Here is a 20,497-nt window from a genome sequence, read left to right on the forward strand (position 1 = left end):
ACAACTTTGTTTTTCTTACACTAGTTGATGTAGCTTGTTTGAACGTTTTTTTTTTTTTTTTTTTTTTTTTTTTTTTTTTCCGAACTCATCAACTCTTCTCTCTCTTCTCTCCTTTTTTTTATATCCTCAATTTAATCTTCGTGTAATTTCGACCTCGTTAAGTCGCTCGCAAAACTGAGCAGCTTGATTTTGTTGTTTCGCCATGTCGCGCGATCGATCCCGATGTGCGCGCGGTGCGCCCTTTTCGAGCTGTGTGTCCATTCGTCGTCGTACATCCCCTTTAGAAGATCGCGTTACAAGCCGGTCGACCCGCAACCCGATAGATACCAATGTGTCGGCTGACAGTTTTCCGTCGGGCGATAATGTTACGAATAAAGTCCGGATGCGCGAAATCAGATCGCGCGCGCTATCTAAGCGTTGTTTAAATCCTATTTGACCGCGCGGTTGTTTTCATATACAGCGTGTTGTTTCAACGAAACTGTAAACTTCGATATATATCGGCTTGACACGCTCGAAATACTACTCGTGCCACGATAGTATCCCGGCATTCGGCGCATTGTTCTCCTCCAAGTGCGGCAAATCCGTTCGCCGTCCAATTAACGCGCGCGCATCGGCTTCCAATTACCAGATTTATTATTACCGTCTAGCTATCGGCGGCCGTTGGTATAGGCAGTTATCGTCTTTCGCGCGCGATTCTTGGCGCGAAACGCGCTATCGTATAGGTATTCGCAATTACACGATGCCAAGCGTGTCAACGCCGCGTTGAATTTGCGAGTCCGCGCACGAGCTCGCTCCACTTTGTGTCGCTCTCTTTCTCTCTATCTCTTTCTCTCTCTCTCTCTCTCTTCCCTTTCTTCTTTTCCCCATCGTTCGCTTTCGGAAAATTATGGATTCCGCCGATTTAATTTGATTCAGAAGTTTCGCATCGCGCGCGGCGGCACAATTAGTTTACCTCGTTATCCCCATAATATAATGAGCTAAGTTTGCGAGCAGTCGATCACGCTCGGTCTACGAAAGTCATTCAGAGCGAGAGAGCGAGAACGCGACCAAGAATTTCACAACCGTCATTCTCACAGACGATGGAACGGTCGTTAATTTTGCACGTGCCCCACACCCGGACAAGCGATGTGATTATACACCGTCAATCTTTACTTCAGAAAACATTCAAAGGAAGTAATCTCAATGACAAAAAACAAAAAAAACGGATTTTTATCTCAAACAAAAAAGGACGCGCTCACTAAAAACCTATAGTGTTTTAAACAATACAAACATACATACACGACAATAGAAAACTGGCAGATTAAACCGAATTAACCCTTTCTTTGCTTTGAAATAAAATCTCTTTGTGCAATATTATCCGTATCTCGGTGTAACAGTATATCGTAGACACTTGACGCCGGCGAATACCGCATTGCACTCTCTCTCTCTCTCTCTCTCTCTATCTCGGCCTTGCGCGATGATGCAATTCTCGTTTGCGATCGAATACGTAATCGTAAGGAAGGATACGCGCGGGGTGTGTGATGTTTCGTGAGATTGACTTTATAAATAAAAGCGGCAAGAGAGAGAGAGCGAGAGATAGAGAGAGAGCGGGCGCGATCTCCGCGACACGGCTCCGCGTATCTAATATCGCCGTAAATGCAACTGTTTTGTATGCTAATTGACTCATATACATACATATGCTACTCTGCCCGCATCGCTGCCCGCTAAATAGATAGAACCTGATGCGCCGAGGGTGCATAACGGCGCTCCGCCTGGATGTACTCTCGTGCGGAGACACGACAAGCGCGCCAGCGGAGCCCATTTGTGTCCGGCAGCTTGTAACTCCGTGTCAACCTTGCATCCACATCCTCCCGCCAGGATGTCAAGCCAGATATACAATTTGTTGGCGTCGCGACGCAAGGGAGAGAGAGAGAGAGAGAGGGAAGGAGAGAGAGAGAGAGAGAGGGGGGAGAGAGAGAGAGAGAGTGAGTCTGAAGGAGAAGCCGCGTACGTACGTGTGTCAGTCCGCAAGTACGACGCTATTTGCGTCGTATCGAACATACGTTACTCTGATATCAGGCGTGTAATCGCCAAACAACTCAGGACGGATCAATTAGTTGTTACGTCGTTAGACGACATTGCGCGCGCACGTAAAAAATGCAGCTTCATTTTTTAAATAAAGATAAAGTATTGATGGAAAAGCATCGAATATAATATTTTTCGCGTATTTCGTTTTTTTTTTTTTTTTTTTTTCTTCTGCCTCACGTGAAAATATTTTAAAGAACGTAGACATTCATGTTGCTTTATAGCGGTTCGGGTACTGTGTTACACATAACGCGCATATATACAGATAGGAAACGCCACGAGTGCTTTCCAGCAGGATGTGACTCGCAAAACGCATCGCGAACAAGTCGCATGTGCCGAATGCAGTTCGCTTTTACCGGAGCTCCGCTGTCGCAACTCGATGTCGATGTTGTTGCATTTCTGTTTCCATAAATGCATCCAAAACGTCAAACATACCGTACGCGTCGTTTACAGCCGCCGTAAGTTAGGAAAGACGAGCGCGAGAGAGTGTGTTGACTAAATAAACTATACTTCTCTCTCTCTCTCCTGACATTTCCACGGTCGCGAATTCCAGAAACTGTATATATACATATATATATACACAATCACACAATATATATATACATATATATACACAATCACACTACAAGTTTCTCATTTCACTTACAACTCGGCCAGTATTTGATCTTAACTTTAATCAAAATAAATGAGTGAATTATTTTACACGTATATTCGCGAGAATGTAACAAAAATATTTATCGCGTCTGTTTCGCACGTCGAACTAATTGTTTTTTTAAATAGACCAGCAAAACACAGGGGCGCGCTACCGCGCACGCTATTATTGTTTTTATTTTAACGCGTTGTGTAAGTGAACACAACCTGTCGCCGCAACGACAGCTACTATATACGTCTTGCAAACCATATAATACACATTAAAGAGATGTCAGAAATAACGCATGAAAATCGAAATCAAAAAATAGTAAGAGGGAAGAGTGGTAAAACAACACGTGATTAAAGTCACGTGACTTTAGTCAATTAGAAAGGAATTCCTTTGTAATAGTGTGTGCACAGACACTGAAGAAGATCCTATAGTGGATCGAAACGTGTTTGTCAAATCTCTGAATAAAAAAGAATTTTATCCGAACATCAGGTATACAGCTCGTCATTGCCTTCTCCCTTTCTTTTTATTGGAATAATAATAACGTTTCTGCAAACGTGAATTTTTCTCTTTCGAAACTTTATCGTCGCATATCTCCAAATTGGAAGCACAAACAAAAAAAAAACGCAAAAATACTTTTGTTTTTAGTGTTTTGTTCTGCGATTGAAACTAAAACGAAATTGATTGATTTCAGTCGTTCTTGAGATAGAGTGCTCTGTGTGAAAATCTTCTTCACTTATCAATCGCATGAATTTTGCGTATAAGAGGCACCACCGCGCCTCTTGATTTGCACAACATGAATCGAGAAACACATCCGAGAAACGTTCAATCAGCGTTCGAGATAAAAGCGGCAACAATGAATATCGAGAGAACTGATTGTGATTATTTACACACGCTTTTTCTGGTAGAAATAACAAAAACGTTTTATTTTCCTTCACTTTCTTTTTCTCGCCACAACTTTTTGGAAAAGATATTTGCGAACGCGCGTGCGACTGAAATCGACGATGATTGATTTATTTAACTAATTATCCGACGCGGATTTATTATTTTTGAAAATAAAATACGTAATATTATGCCGAATTAACAGTATCTCGTTTACCTCATGTAGAATTTATTTAAATAGACTCTCTCGGCAGTTGTGTGCCGTGTTCGTTTACATATTCAGCAGTAATGGTAACTATTTGGCCGAAAACTGAATCAGCGTGTTGCTGTTACGGCCTCCGGCGATAGCATTAAGCGCGCCGAAAACGAATCATAGTTTATTTATCATTAAAAACAGCCGCATCGTTTGGTAATTCCAAGATCACTCGTCTATGCGATTCGCCAAAGCGAAAATTAAGTCGTATGATAACACACGAAGTGCAAAAGCAGGTCTGCCGTGAAGAAGGAATTCGCGTGATTATATTTCTTCATTTTTACAGAAAAGCGTTCCGATCTTTTGCACAGGATCGTTGTATACAAATAAGTTTTATATAACGCTGTTAAAAATATCTTGGCATATATCTGGAACATTAATCAAATTAATGTGTAGTAATTAACGAAATAGATCTTTTCGCTACACAGCCACGTTGCGCCTCAAGTTCTCAGGTGTTTGCATTTTCTTTTGAGGAAAAAAAAAATGCAATTACGGAGCTGTTATTACAATATTTTTCTAATTAAATTTAAAGAGACATCAACGTGTTTTTCGTAACTACAAAGTTAGAAAATAATTAGTAACAGAGGAAGAGAAAGAGAGTGAGAGAGATAGTTCGTAAACTCTCTTCTCGCCTATTCGGCGAGACGTAATGCATTCTATTGTGCCATTAGACGTCAGTGAACTCGAGCGGGAGCAAAGCGAGCGTGTCAGCACGACGAAGTCGCCTCATTTTACATCCCAATAAACCGGTATTAGCCGCCGCAATAAATACTCGACGCGCATTGTTTGCGCCGATAGCAGCTTCATCCGTTTGCCGATTAAAGCCGACGTATAATTCTTGAATAATTCGAAATGAACTGGCGATTATCTACGATTAGTTGCGCTAACGCATGTTATAAGCAAGAGAGAGAGAGAGAGAAAGAGAGAGAGAGAGAGAGAGAGACGCGGAGAGTCTAACCAATTCATATAGTAATTTTATTGCGAAATACACGCGAATACAAAAAACCGTGTAATCCATAATAATATCATGTGCTATGTATATACGTATCCAAGAACTTCCGAGAGTTGTGCGATTAGTGAGCGCGCCCGTTTCCGCGGCTTATGTACGAATCGGTCGTATACGAACCGGATTTTATTGGCGCGCGCTTTATAAGGTTCAAAGGCCGAGGAAAACTCCGGCTCCTATCATTATCGGTGCTCGTCACGAACGGACATCGTCGTCGTCTTTGATCGCGGATCCGGATTGACCTCGGTTCGGCGAAGTTTCACCTCCGACCGTTGACTTCGCTCCCTGCATCGCTTTTAACGATCGTCGTAAAGACCGATCGAAATTTTATAGAATAGGCTGATAACGGCCGACACCGGGCCGACACTCTTCAAATCCGATTTCCGGAATTACTCAATTCGCCTCGAAATTTCAAGCACTCTCCGAACATCGCGCGCGCGAGAGTGTATACACGTTCCATTAAGATAGAATATTAATCGCCACTACAACCGATCGTATCGCGGCGAAATAGAATCTCTCTCTCTCTCTCTCTCTCTCTTGCACGCGCGCGCGCGCGTCATCGTGTTCTTTCGCGTTTGCAAATGTAATTTGCATCCCAGTCTGTTTGAGCTCAAGCGATTTTCCTAATTGTGCAGCTGCTAATGAGAGAGCGCGAAGATACGCGCGCGTGCGCGCGAGAGAGATTCTCATCGAAATATATTAATATAAAAATATATTATTACACCGGTGATTCTAATCCAGAAACACCGGTGGATTTCTAATCCAAAGAGCGGTTAAACGTCGATCAACGTGTAGCCACGCTCCATCAGCGGACCGCGCGTCTGACCACAGCGTTCGGGTTACTACTGCCGCCGTCGTCCCTTCGGTCGTTCGGGGCCCCCCAGCTGGCTCTGATAAAAGTACTCTATAAAACACCGTAATGGCTCTGTAACTGCATCGATGCGTGGGAACGGAATGGAGCGACGCGAGTCAAGCACCACTGATGCGCAACGTTTCTGCCTTTTCCGCGTCATTATGGTAATACGGGGGAGCTTTATTCGTTACGCGCGCTATTTCCCGACCGCGCCGTTCGGATATATATATATATATATATATGTATATGTATATGTATATATATACATATGTATATCGGACGTCTGTTTTGTCTGTATGTATTCAGTTAGTTGATTTTAACCACGGCTGGTTGTTGACATATATATGTATACTCTTTCCTCGAATTAAATTAACTTTAATTAATTTATACGAGACGAACTAGAGACGAAGAAAATATTTATATTGGATATACAGCGCGATGAAGTGTGTAATTAATGTAAGAAAAGTGAGTTATATAAATAACAGATAGTTGATTACCTTTCGTCTCTCTCTTTCCCCCGCCCGTTCTCTTGAGTTTATTAAAATACGTCTGCTCTGGCCCTGTCTGTTTTCTAAGAAAATCCACGTCCGCACGCGCGCGCGCGCGGAGATAGCGGTAACGTTCCTCCGTATCGTATTTCTCTGACTATTGTGTTTGCGCGGATTGTGTTTGATCAGACCGCGCGATACGCACCCTTCCGCGCTAGCTCTCGGGAAGCGCGAGAGTGTATATCGCGCTTTCCGAGCACGAAGGCACGTTCATAACGCGTACGCAATCGCAATTAACGTTAACACCTGGCAAACGTCTATCCGACGAGGGATCTCGCGCGATGTGCCGTGCGCCTCAACTCGGGAAGGATCGTTAAACGTTCCTAACGGAATTTAAACTTTGCTCAAGCCGCCTCCTTTCCGCGGCACGGGCGCGCCGCGCTGTACACGTCGACAAAGCGCTTCGGTGTAAACAACCAACTCCCTAATTACCCACATCTGCAGCCGGCGGGCGCTGCGAGAGAGATTCTCTTCTCCGATAATCTGACCTGCAACATGTACGTAGCAGTCGACGCCGAAACGACGCCGGACTTTGTGCGTCTACACCCCCGAAGTATATTGCGGATCTCGAGTTCTGAGAAAGAATGAAAGGATATCGGACTCATGGAAATCTCTTCGACAGACAGGCGAGTCTCTTCTCGCGAGCGAGTCTCGGAGAGAGCAAGCAATTGGGCGACGAGTGACGATCGCCGACGTAGTTTGTGCGTTGGCAGCGACGGGCGACGTCGCACTGTTGGTCTGAGTTAAGCCTCTGTCCCGACGAACCCTCTCCCTCCTCCCCCAGCCGACGCCTATCGGTTGGTGCGCAGGCTCCCTTGGCCTGCCCAGAGAGCCTGAAATACGGGACGCCTCGTGTCCCTGAACACTTTGAGCTCGCCGCAAGCGTAAACCCGTCCTCCACCACTAGCAGCGTGGTCGTCGACGCCGTCGCTTTCGCCGCCGGTAAACCATCCCCGATCTTTCTCCTTGTGTCCTCTCCCCGAGCCGGCCAGCAGAGCACGCAGCGTACCCTGCAGACACACGGGCGGGCGCGGACCTCGTTCTTTCACCCCGAGAGAGAGCACAGTCGAGAGCGACGACGAGCTCGACTGTATATAGTTTTTTTTTATTAAGGGCTCGCAAGGGTGTTTAAGGATGTTGAGTGAAGTGACGCCCAACGCGCGATCGTCGATTTCTTCTGGCGCTCATCTCATAGATTATATCGAGAGAGGAAGAGACATTGGCGCACTCGTGATGGTTATACATTCAGTAAGCTGCCATTATATATAGTTAGTAAGCACAGAATTGTTGATATAATTCTTTTTTGCTCGTCGTCGGTTCGAAATTATCGGGAGTATTCGCTCGCCGCTCGCGCATTTGCCTAACACGTTTGCTCAACAATCGGACTTCGAGATTTCGTATAATATCGGCGACGCGATTAATCTCGAAATTTACGTCCGCTTCTTCGGCCTCCGATTTCTCGCGCCATTTGCATTCATTGTCGATGCAATCGTGCCAAAACTGACCTCCACGTGTGCCCGCATTCGCCGGGCGTATCTGGTCGTGGAAGGACGGACGTGGTTCTGATCCTTTAATGGCTCGCCACCGGATCGTTTCGCGGAGAACGGCGTCGATCCTCGTTTTCTCTCTCGCCTGTACCGCACGCGAGGGAAGCGGAGTTAGGGGCGTTCCGTTTGTACGCGCGCGTTCAAATGACCCGACGTCACGCGAATCGCCATTCGCCGTCACGTACCATGATTTTAACTAAACCGAGATAAAAGAGAAGGCCCGGGACTCTGTCTTACGTGTCCGCGTATCTCAATCCCGCGCCTCCTCGTAAAGCGCCGTAATGGCTACATGCAGACTCTTGCTCACGCGCCACACGATATATACACATATATATATATATATATATATATATATATATATATATATATATATATATATATATATATATATATATACAAGAAGTTTATCCTTATATGTTCTCGCCCGCGGGAAAGGATTTGTCGCGTCGCACCGAGAAAAAGCTCACCGGGACGCAACGCGCGTACGTACTCTTGGCGAGTTGCGAGCATACATTTTACGACGATATAAATGTATGTACTTTGTTCCACGGATGCCACATTCGTCGAGCGACTTTTTCGGACTTGTTTTGTGAAAAATTCACTACCGCATTAAAACGTTCAATAATCGATAAAAAAAAAAAAAAAAAGAAACAAGTTCTGCTCAAAATCCGTAAACTTGATGTTTTCCGATCAAGCGAAAATACAAACGTCACCGATCGTACATTTTCGTATCGGCTCGCCGTCGTCGTCGTCGTCGTCGTCGTCGTTGTCGCCGCCGCTTGTAAACCGTTTCGCAGCAGCGAAAAAAAATGAGAAGGGCCGAGTAACGACACACGGAGCGGGCGAGAGGGGGCGAGTGCGCGCGCGAGGAAAGGAGAAATAACATAAAAATGTTGGCCCCACTCCAACGAGCTTGCCAAGTTTCAAACGACTACTAAATCAAAATACCTAGCTACCCGGGGCCGGCCCGTGCACCAGCCGAGTTAAATTTTATTCCAAATCCTTTTATCGCAAAACCTATTTCCGCGGAAAAATGTAAATCTTGGTTACCGCGAGCGCTCCCCCCTTTCTCCGGCTTCGTCCACCTTCGTCGCTCAAATCGCGTATCGTTCGCCATTTCTTCTTCCGTATCTCGCCCTTCGTCACGAGACGAGATATACCGTTGCCTCTCCGCCGCGCGTCGGGGTCGGGGTGCGACGATACTTTAACTTTTCTTCGAGCATACTTAGAATATTTCGCTTGAGATCTGATTGATTCCGACGCGCCAAGCAAAATCGCTAGAGGGCGGCCGAGAGGCGCGCGTTACTCGCGATCGCGATCGAAATTCTTTGCGCGACTCGCGAAACTATTCCCCGGTTCCGGGCTATTTGCTTCGTATATAACGCGCGGCATCGATATCTCTTTGATTCCGTAGTCGACGTGTGAAAGCGTTTTCGCGCGTGAATGTTTCCTTGCTATGTTCCTGAAAGTATATGTGATTTACGATAACACGAAATTGCCCGAGCCACTGAATCTATTTCCTTTCGCGTATATTTTTATATTTCCGCAAACGATCTCGAATTTTTCACGAACCGTTGTTGGCACTGATCTCATTTCATAGAAAATATACTGACACGCGCGCGCACGCGAGTTTCATCGTGTCTACGCGCTTGCGTGTCACGATGAAAGACATTTGTGATTTGAGACACACGGGTGTGTCGTCGTCGGTGACGACATAATTCTCGAATTCAATGCGCGCACCTGTCGCGCGGTATATTTAAAGGATTAGAGCCAAATGACAGAGAAAGACACTGGAGCACCACCGATGGGAGGCTCGGTTGTCACGCGACAATGGCCGAAAAAAAGTACTCGAGTATACACGCCACAAAGCGACAACTTAGAAAATCCCCGAGATTTCCGGCGCTTGCCGACGTAATCGAGTCCACGGTCGTACAGAGAGTCGCGTTCGCGTCGGGAAAATATGTACAGGAAAGGGAGTCGTCCTCGGGTTGGGATTAAACGAGCTCTCGAGTAAAGTCGAGTTGTACTGATTTTGAGGTTTTTCACCGCCGCAAAGGTGACAAGACGCGGCACCGTCGAAGCTCGAGAAGAGACTCGTAAAGTTGGAGCGTTCTCGAGTAACTTGCGCCACTCGAAACGTTCGAGTCGAATCGAGTGTTTTAGGTCGCGGAGAGAGAGAGAGAGAGAAAGAGAGAGAGAGAGAGAGAGAGAGAGAAAGAGAGAGAGAGAGAACTTCGGACGAGCGTCTTTCTCGTTACGAAGAGACTGCTCTGCTTTTAAAAGATTGATTGCTGTAAAAACGTATTAACTTCGCGCCGAGTGGAATCACGTTGTGGAGAGGAGAGGAGGGTTACTCAATCTCTCGCTCTCCCGATTTCGTTCGTTGAGAAAGATAGGTTCTTATCACCTTCAGACAGCTACGCTTTCGACAGCAATGTATACACGTGTACATCCACAGATGAGAGAGAAGGAGAGAGAGAGAGAGAGAGAGAGAGGGAGGGTCCATCCCCGCGCACACGAGAAACAATTTTCGCAGATTCACGCTGTTTTGTTGGCCGCAATTTAGTTCCCCGCGCGATAGAGTTCCCCGCGTTATGGCGCTCCGCGCATCACGAATGCAAATTCTCGGAAAGTTTCGACCGTCGGAAGGAACATCCTCTCGCGCACAATAGCGAGACACACCGGCAGCGCGCTTGAAATAACAAAACTAATATTCACTCGACTCTACTTTCATCATAGAACCAGCGAAATATATTACATCCGCATATATATGTAACTGGTTTGCATGTAAATTTGTTTTCGCGATATATCGAAACATAATTTTGTCCAAAAGTATTTGTAACATTTGTACTTGCGCTGTTTACACAGCGTGTAAAATTGCAACGACGTTACGTGTCTAGGCCTATGCGCGGGCACGCGCGCACGTCGCGTTCGAAATTTATTAAAAAGAATATTATTTCATTTGTGTAAACAGTTTAATATATATTTAGCGCTTATTTATATTTATCTATTTATTTATATTGTGCAAACGCGAGCCAAAATTGCCAACGCAGTTAAAACAAAAGAAAAACCTGTGCATCTCTGTGTATATTGACAGAATTCTCTTTCCAGCTCTCCGCAAACTACGGGAGTTTCGCGAGCGAGCCGCGCGTCCGTGAGTTTCGGTAAAACGAAAAAAAAAAAAAAAAAAAAAAAAAAAATAAAAAAAAAAAAAAAAAAAAAAAAAAAAAAAAAAACTTCTATATCCGAGTTTTCGCCGAGCAACGATTTCACATTTCTCCAACACGACATAATTACATTGTATAATATTTTATACGCCGCGTATATTAGAGAGAAGTAGCTCAGTTTCGCGCGGGAACGCGATCTAATATCCAATATAGCAACACTTGGCGAAACTTTTAATCGAATGCGCTATTCGCGGCTTTTGCCACGATGCTCCGCACCGAAAACTCAGGCCCTCCGGATTCTCTTGACTCGAGAGAAAGAGAGAGAGAGAGAGAGAGAGAAAGAGAGAAACAATTTCTACGAAGTCGCGATGTTTTGCTACTTCAGCCGTCTCATCGCGAATGCAAATTCCCGCGAGAAGTTTCGATAGAGGGTGCTTTGCGAGTAAGTACAACGCAAAGCAACAAAGCGAGGCGCGCGCTTCGGCGAGAAAGAAAGACGGAGGAATGATGAATTTTTAATAAATTATTCATTAGGGGGGGGGGGGCGGGGGAGGGGCAGCGGTGGAAAAACGCGCAGCCGAATTGTCGATGGTTGTGCGAAGAAACCGATCGAAAACCGAGCGCGTATCCATTAATCGGATACAAAGATGCGAGTAGCTCCCGACGGCGGCTCCTTATCGGCTTGCGCGCGCGGAGTGGAAGGATCGGGAAGCGAGAGACGAAAAATATCCGGAGCGGCGCGCGCGAGCGCGGGATAAGAGCGAAGAATACGTCCCGGCCATCAATTCTTGCTCCCCCTTTCTCGGGCTAGATGGATCCCATTCATACGAGGAGGTGATTAATTGATCGTCTTGCGGGGGAAATCGTTTCCGATGATCTCGACGATCTCCAACAATCGCGCGCGAGAAATCGTTGCGTCGTTCGACGACACGCAAAAGTGGAAATTGTCGCGCGCCGGGGAAAAGGAAGGTTACTTCCCCCCTCCCCCTTCGTTTATTATTTTCTGTTTTCAATTTACAATCACAATATTGTCGGCAAACAATTTATAATCGCCGTTCGACAGGCGTCCTCGTCTCGCAGAAACCCGATGGTGATCTTACGCGCTACAAAGAACACGTAAAACTTGCAAAACTATATATGCTCGTCAGTTCACTATGACAAATTAATCGTGTACTACAGTGATTGATCGACCCGATGGCCCCGGACTAATGCTCGGTAAAAAGTAACGTTTATGGAAAGTGGATGATCGATCAATCGCTGTCCGCGCTCGCTTACCGGCGAATTTTAATTTCGCGTATTTGTTTACGTTGGCAGTTTACGCGGGACGGAAGTGCATTTGCATCGTTCGACGGAAGGCGCGCGTTCCTCCCTGTTTCTTCGCTCGCGCGCAACGAAACAATTTACTATACCCTCAGACGTCGCGCCAATGACGGATAGGGGGTGGTGTAACGGAACCCCTGCTCCCGCGATCGAAGTAACGGGAAAGCGAAGAAAAATAGCGCTCTCGTTCCATTCCCCCCCACGGCGGCGGGAAGTTCGCTCAAAAATGCGATTATAATCGAAATCTCATTATCGGGCCCTTCTCGCCGCCCTTCTTCTTCGAAAGCTTCGTCGACGCGCGCCGCGCGTTATATGTAACGGGGACGACGCTACATCTGAAATCTTTAAAGCTTGTTTTAACTGTAGTTGAGGAATTCTTGTTTCTTCGTCCAAGTTTCGCCGGACGAGAAAGTTGCCGCGAAACGATAAAGGCGCAACGCGATCTTTCGCGAGAAGTGCATTGCCGTCGCGCGGGAAGCTTTTCGAGTAAAAATGCGAAGCGATATTCTTTGACAAAAAGGGAGAACAATAATTTCCGACAAAAAGCGTTTTTTTTTTTTTTTTTTTTTTTAAATCAAGTTATCTTGATTTACCGCAAACGATTACTCAATTAATCCGTGCCAGTTTTGACGGTGACCTTAATTTCGCGGTTCATGAGTCGTCAGGGTAGATCTCTCGGTGCGTTTTTTTTTTTTTTTTTGTTTTTTTTTTGCACGACATTCCCGTGGGTTTCGGTGTGGACTGAAGGGACGCTCTTCTGGCACGACCATTCATCAGCGTGAAATATTTTATTAAACAACCCACCACTGCGTCGCTTTTCGCTCCCGGTGGCCGGCATACAAATTTCGGGGAACGTCACGCGGCGGCCTCGATTCATCACGCGGCTGTGTACGTCCGCTTGTGCCGTAGTAGACCGACCGGAGAGAACTTTGTATCCCCCACGTCTCGGTATGATCCGTCATCTTTCGCCTTGCGCCTTTGATTCCGCGTTTTAAATTTTCGTCATTAATAATTTTCCGCCACGCTTCCGTGTTCCACCTCGGAGAAATAAATCGCCGAAGAAATCAATCAAATTGATCCGCGGTTTGCCGCGTTAGGGGTAAAGCGCGATAATTACGAGTCGAATTTATTGAGAAAGAATAGCGATTGACGGAATTGGCAAACGAAATTTTGCGGACCGTCTTTTCTTCTGAGAGACAAGTTTTTTTTTTTGCAAATTGCTAAAATAAATTAAAATTTATCATCGCCGCGATATATCAATCATATTTTTTTGTAACTCTTCTATTGTTTTTCTTTTAATTAATTTTTTCTCGCGCGAGATGAGAAACGATCGACTCGCTTGAACGCGTTTTTCCAGTTTGCTCCTCGTGCGGCTTGAGGCGGCGGATCTCTTGCTCGGTCACGAGAGAAGAAGCGACGCAACGCGGAAACCGACGAGAGAAATCCACGCTAGGACAATCAAGAAAAGAACGTTGACACGATTACACGATATTGTCTAATAGATGGAGGGTCAAGGGAGCTCAAGAAGAAAGAAGCAGAACGATGCTCCGCTGTAAGGGCGACGGAGGCAACGGGCGTGGTGGAAAGAAATGGTTAAGGCCGCCAAGATTAGGAGCGAAGGGATCGCGGGTCTCTCCGGGGCGAATAGAGTAGAATAAGATTGATGCCGGCGAGTAAATTGAACGTTACGAGTGACGACAGTGCGACAAAGCTCGCAAATAATTCTCCGCCGCGGCCGTAATTTATTTTTCGCGCGCGGAATGGAAGCTACTCGCGCGCGCGCGCGCGCACGACCTATACCGGGAAGCGTCTTCGTGTCGCGGCGCGATTTGTTCATTCGATATTCGTCCTAAAGCTCCTCGTTCGCCGGATAAAATTGAAGACTTCGCGGCGCGATAAAAGATGCGGGTCCGCGTCGAGGACGGATTTTCCTCATGCTTACGGACGGGAGAAAGAATTATGCGCATTCGCGATACGAATATTATACACCAGCTCTCTCTGGTTTCGCGCCATTCGCTGCAAACTCGACTCCGAGTCGCATAACCGATTCAAATCGCCGACTCTGACGTTTAAAACCGGGCGCGCGAGATTTTCAGAACACAGGTTTTCGTAATGGCTCACCGGAAAATTCGGAACGGACTCGGCGGCTCTTTTTAACGCCTAGGCCGTCAATTCTGAGAGAGGCGTTGTACGGAAACGCGTGCTTTTTATCGACACTTCGCGCCAGTGGAAAATCGAGAGGAAACGTTCCACGGACAGTAGACCGTGGTATTATAAAATGAAGACTGGACCGTAAAAAAAAAAAAAAAAAAAAAAAAAAAAACAAATTGGAGCGGAAGACTTTTGGGTCGCGTCCAAGTTTTAGGTCTCGCGGCGATGTATACCGTGAGGGAATAAATTCGAGAGAGAGTCGAGAGGACGCTGCGAGAGGACGCCAAGTCGACTCCTTCGAGGTTTTCTCGAACTTGGAAAATAATTGATGACACGTTGCGAGGTAGAATTTGGAATCAAGTCGGATTAAAAGATCAGAGATAGTGCGCCCGTGGTTTTCTATTTTGGCGAATTTGCGGGAACGGGTGAGGAGAGAGACAGGGCGGGAATAATTTAACGAGAGAGGAGTATCATCGGGGGTCGGTGCTTACTAATGTAAGCGATAAGAACAGTTTAAACGAATTCAATGAAGTCGCCCGTCCTACCTGTGAATTTAATGCCGGCAAAGTAGCGAAAATAAAGGAAAAACGAAAAAAAAAAAAAAAATCCACGGCCACGTGAATAAAGGACGAATTAAGGGACTCAAAGTGAAGAGGAAGATCAAAAGAGATACCCCGACGACAGGATCTTGGTATTCCCCGCGTCTTCTGTAACTTTTATTCCCGCACGTGCGAGAGAACGCGCGTTTTCAAAAAGAACAGAAAAATTAGCGCAGGGAATGAGTTAATTTGTCTGAGAGTCGCTCTTGAAAAGAAAGAATAATTTTGGTTAACACGCTACTTCGTGTAGCTTACTAAATGCGGTTTTTTTTTCTTCCCACTGCTTGAGTTTTTTTCGTTCAAGAAATTCTTGAGGAATTCCACAAACATTTAGAGAGCAAGAGAGAGAGGGAGAGAGAGAGAGAACTTATGAAAACTTCAGAAAATTTCTTTTTCTTTCTACGTAGGCGAGTAGAATCCGAAAGAGTTAAAAACTTGGAAAATCGTATGCATCCGTCTTGCAAAGCCGTTTCTGTGGGAGAATGTTGCAAGAGGACGATATGGTGGCGTGGGAATTAGAACACTACCCAAGGAAGATTTTGCTCGCTAAAGAGAGAGAAAGAGAGAGAGAGAGAGAGAGAGAGGGAGGGAGAGAGAGAGAGAGAATTTCTTCGAGACGGTGCAGCGCGCGCGATGAAAATTCTAAATTTTAAGCCGACGAAATTTCACGCTCGCGAGATTTTCAACGGAATCGCGACACCGTCACCTCTCTCGCTCTTTGGTATTCTTGGGAATTCAGTCGGAGAGGAACGTTTGAACGAATGAGGGGAGACTTGCTCTAATGTCGACGTGTCTCTTGAAAGTGCAGTCAGATAGATACGAGGCAAGGTAGGTCGAATCACCGAACTGTGAGCAAACCGTGAGTGGTTTCAATTTAAGCAACGTTGTAAGAAACATCTTCCAGATCCATTTTTCGTGCGCTATTTCGCGTACGCTTTAATTCCCGAAAGAAAGACATCAGGAGAGAGAACGAATCAAGAAAGCGTAAGAAGGACACGGGGTTTACGACGTTTTCCCGTCTAAGAAAATCTTTTCCACCGAGGGCAGTCCGAATTTCCGAGAAAAGATTCGGAGAGCGTGTCTTCTCCCGTCCTCCCGGTTCTTCCTCGTGTCTCTGACAGATACGAAGAAAATGAAGGGAGAGAAGCTAAAGAGATTTCCGGAAATTGTGCGCGAGGCGAATTCCGAAAATGGATAAAACTAAACACCGTTGTGCTGAGAGAGAAGCTCGCACACGCGGGCAGGGCTGAGAGTTCGAAATATTTCGCACAGACGAAAACCCCCGATGCCGTTTCCGCGGCCACTCAAACGGAGAGAGAGAGAGAGAGAGTCGGGAGAAGAGAAGAAGGAGAGTATTCCGAAAATGCACTAGGGCTCTCTCTCTCTCTCTCTCTCTCTTTCTCTTTCTCTCTTTTAAGACGAGAAAAATCAGAGCGAGTCGGCGCCTTATCTAGATAGGCCGCCATTCCGCCTCGGAGGAGAGGAACGAAGGAAACGCTCGCGCGACAAAAACCCAAGGCGGAAAAAAAAAAAAACGAAGACGACGGGGAAAGAAAAAGAAGAGGGGAGATAACTGCTGTATTAAGATTGCTAATCTAAATGAACGCGCTCGTTCCGGTCCAGCGGCGGTTTATCCCCCCGGCCGTTCTTTTTTTAAACGTCTTAACGGCGTTCTCAATGATCGTTAAGTCCGAGTTTTCGGTTGCCCCGACGACGAGCGGGTGATCAATTCTTTCGAGACTTAGCTTCGGCAAAACGAAATCCATTTCTGGAAACACGATAACAGCGATCGATCGGCCAATTAACGCAATTCGCGTTTAATTTTTCAGCAGATCCGACAACAGTCAACCTCCCCCGACGCGAGCTAATCCGCCAAATCCAAAAGGCAACCGGTAATTACTACTGCGTATATTCTGTTCCCCGTTGCCCGGCGTTGTTAAATCCGTGTAACAAACTACACATCTAAATGCGCATAACGATGAGCACAGTTATCACCCCCCCCCCCCCCACAGAGCTATTAGTATATTTTTATTCCCGCTTAAAAAGAGATCTAGACTCTTTTTACGGTTTTGGGGTTTTAAATAATATCAAACAAAAGAGGGTTGGAAAAAAAACACTTGGGGTAATTTTCAATCGTTGTGCGATTATTATCCTTTCATTAAGACTTGACGATATGATAAAAACACGCGCGCGATCGCCCGTCCATCGATCAAATCGGCGCGCGATGAGAGAACCAACTTTCCAACAGATCGAAAGCTTGAAAGCAGGCCAAACTCTGCGTGCGCGAGCGAGTTATTTAAAATTGAAATATCGAGAGAGTGCTTCGCAAAGAAGCGGTTTAATTGAATTTAGATGTATTCCGCGGCCAAATACCCCGTATCGCGTCGACTCGCGACAATCGGCCGAGCTATTAAATCCGGTCGAGCTCCGACTTTAATTTCGCCGCGTGCGGAACGGGAACGCTTTTACCGCGGCCGCATCGAATAATTTGGCGGACGCACGTTGACAGATATGCGGGGATTGGAAGCGACGCCGAGCAAATAGAATCGGGCGTGACGAAATTAATTACTTTTTTCCCCTCTCTTTCTCTCGCACTCTTTTTCCTTCTCTTCTCTTTTCTCAATCCCTCTCCTCTCCCTGGAGAGAGTCGCCTACTCTCGTACACCTACTTTGTTCGACTCCCTCTTTTTTTGCGTTTCTCGTTTCACCGTCCCCGCTATCTCGCTACGTCGGTCGTCGTCGTCGTCGTCGTCGTCGTCCCGCGCGCTTTCACGCTCGGTTCTCATTAGAACGATTCGTCCGGCCGGTTTACTCGGCAGCTTCGGCAAGTCAAACGTTGTAATCGGAGCGTGTCCAGTCGTCGTTAGTCTAACTTGCGACGAAATTAAAGAGGATCCTCTTGTTTTTTTGTTTTTTTTTCTTTTATCTTTTTTCGTTTTTTCGATGCTTGATTTGACTCTCAGTCGGATACGTGTTGAATAATCGAAAAGTCTTACGCGCCGTGTGTAATTACAAACCCGAGCTCTAATAGAAAGCAAATAGAAGTCGGTAATGCGATAACGTGCGCTCGACAGCAATTTACAAGCAAGTGGACGCAAACAACACACAATTGTACACAACAAATCGCAAAGTTTGCTGATGTGTAGAATTTACAGTTAACGTAGTGTCAATTTTTTTTTTATTCAACACTTGCAAATTTCAACCTACCAGATTATTCTAGCGCCGATATGTATTGGCTCGGTGTAAATGCGATTCTCGCATCTCCGATCGAATACAAGTGCTGCTCCCAAAAGCGATCTTGTGAAACTCAAGCGTTAAAAGTTTTAACGTTCAGATTGAACGTTTTCCATTTTGTAGAATTGCCAGTCTGAGAGCGTGATGTAGACGCGGCGCAATTAATAAGTCACTGTCGAAATATTCAACAATCGAGTTGCTTTCTCGCAGCATTTTCCGAGACATCCTCTTCTTCGGTGTGACGCGGCGTAGTCGAGACGCGCTTTCTTACGTTTCCGCCTCGCGGTGCACGATCTTTCGAGAAGAGACGCCGTAACGGTGGAGCAGGTGCGTCTCGGGGAAGAGTGAGGAAATACGCGAGATGAAGCGGCGTTTTCTTCAAGGTGGCGGAGAGGAAAAGGGGTGGTTGTGACGGGTGGAGTGTTGGTAGTTCTCGCAGAAAAGACCGAACGAGCTATGAAATACGACTCAGCTATCCTCCAACGCCAACCGCCGTCCGACGTTTCTGGAGGCGTCGGCAGTCACCTAATGCGGATACAATGGTCGACAGTTGTTGCCGGCGCTTCTTGCGCGTCGCTTTTTTGCGCCGCGCCGAGCGCAACGGGCCAGCTGCGTTCCTTTCTCGTCGCGACAGCGGGAAAAATTCATTCGCGACGCGGTTAGGCGCAAAGTCTTTTACAAGCAGCTCTTTCTCTCTCTCTCTCTCTCTCTCTCTCTCTCTCTCTCTCTTTCTTTCTTTCTCTCTTTCTTTCTTTCTCACGACAAAGAGATTAATTAACCAGCGTCTTCGTCTTTCCTACGTTTTTTAATTTCTCTATAATTGACAATTTCCATTTGCGGCACAAGCCGACAAGAGAAGAATAGCAGTAACGAGTAAAAAATAGCTGTTTTTTATCGCCATTGCGACACAGCGCGAGAACGCAAACTGAAAGAGCCTCTGAAGCTTAAATCACGGGAGCGAAGGTGTATAAGTGAAACGTATAAAACCATTACGGTTATCCCGAGGTAAAGCCGGCAACGTCATTAGGATCCGCTCGATGGTCGTGGCCGTATTGTTGCCGCACGTTTGTGAGTCGCCGCGTTTCTATTTTCACATAACGCACACACATCTCCCCGAGAGAGGGTAGGCTTTCTCCTCCGCGGTCGTTTTATCGATACGAACGACGCCCGCGTGCCTGCAGATCGCCTGATTACGTTCTCCGGAAAATCATCAGCGAACTTCCTCAACATCCTCTCTGCTCGCGCCCGCCTCGTCCTCGCCCGTTTCTCGTCCTTGGAAACTTCCCCGTTTCAGGCGCGAGCGTGGCCCCGCAAAGTAATTATGTAGCCGACGAAACATCCAATGCGGGATGCAACACAACTAGAAATACGTGACGAGATGTGGAAATTGGATACTCGCGTTCCTCTGTCGCGCGAGAAATTCTCGAGAACATTACGAAGCGCGAGACAATCTGATATAAATGGTAAAATCAGTTTTCGATAATCAATCAAGACTTTTTTTTTGCAATTTTCTCTTTCTTTTTTTTAACTTACTCTTGTATAACGCGCGAATATTTGGTTTTCGCTTTATTTCAAACAGACTTAAGCTGATGTAGATCAGTATGCAAACATTATTATTTGTGTCGATAAATGTGCGCGTTTAGTATTCACTTTACGCGTACCTACCTGTCTCGTCGTCAAGTACGTGAAAGATTTGCATATTAGTATTTAAATTTTTAGTTTTCTTTCAGTTTTCTTTCAGTTTTCTTTTGTACTTTTTTTGTATTTTGTGCACACATATATGTACGTATGATATATATATATATATATATATATATATATAATAAGTATTATAAGTAATACTAATAGTTATTTGAAGATATACTACTACTATACATTGGAATAAACTTAATTTGTTATTAAATTGTATTAATCTTTTAATTGATGTATTTGCATTTATTTATGTACAAATATAGTATCTACACATATAATATTTAGTTGCATATGTTTTGGATGATACATAATATTTAGACGCGAGATGGTTGATATACAGGGTGTCCCAGAATTACCGTACAATCTCTCGTAGGCAGGTAGAAGGAATAAAACTGAGTCGGAAAGTCCTGAACCATTTTTTTCTATTATTTATAATAAAGGAGTAATTATTGAGTAAATCAGGCCAATCAGCGCCGATCTTTAGCCAGGCGCACGTCAGTGAGCCACGCGCCTGATGTGTGTGAGCACTCCGCGTAGTTCACTG

The 20,497-nt window shown here is 45.7% G+C and overlaps 1 protein-coding gene across 1 annotated transcript in view; it reads left to right on the top strand.

Annotated features, from left to right (window-relative positions):
• LOC109854418 (E3 ubiquitin-protein ligase MIB1) overlaps positions 1-20,497 on the top strand; it is a 353,567-nt gene that overhangs the window by 219,832 nt on the left and 113,238 nt on the right. The gene's annotated exons all lie outside the window — the stretch shown is intronic.

Source organism: Pseudomyrmex gracilis, unplaced genomic scaffold, assembly GCF_002006095.1.
Source record: "Pseudomyrmex gracilis isolate BER0280 unplaced genomic scaffold, ASM200609v1 scaffold_65, whole genome shotgun sequence".
Taxonomy (NCBI): domain Eukaryota; kingdom Metazoa; phylum Arthropoda; class Insecta; order Hymenoptera; family Formicidae; genus Pseudomyrmex; species Pseudomyrmex gracilis.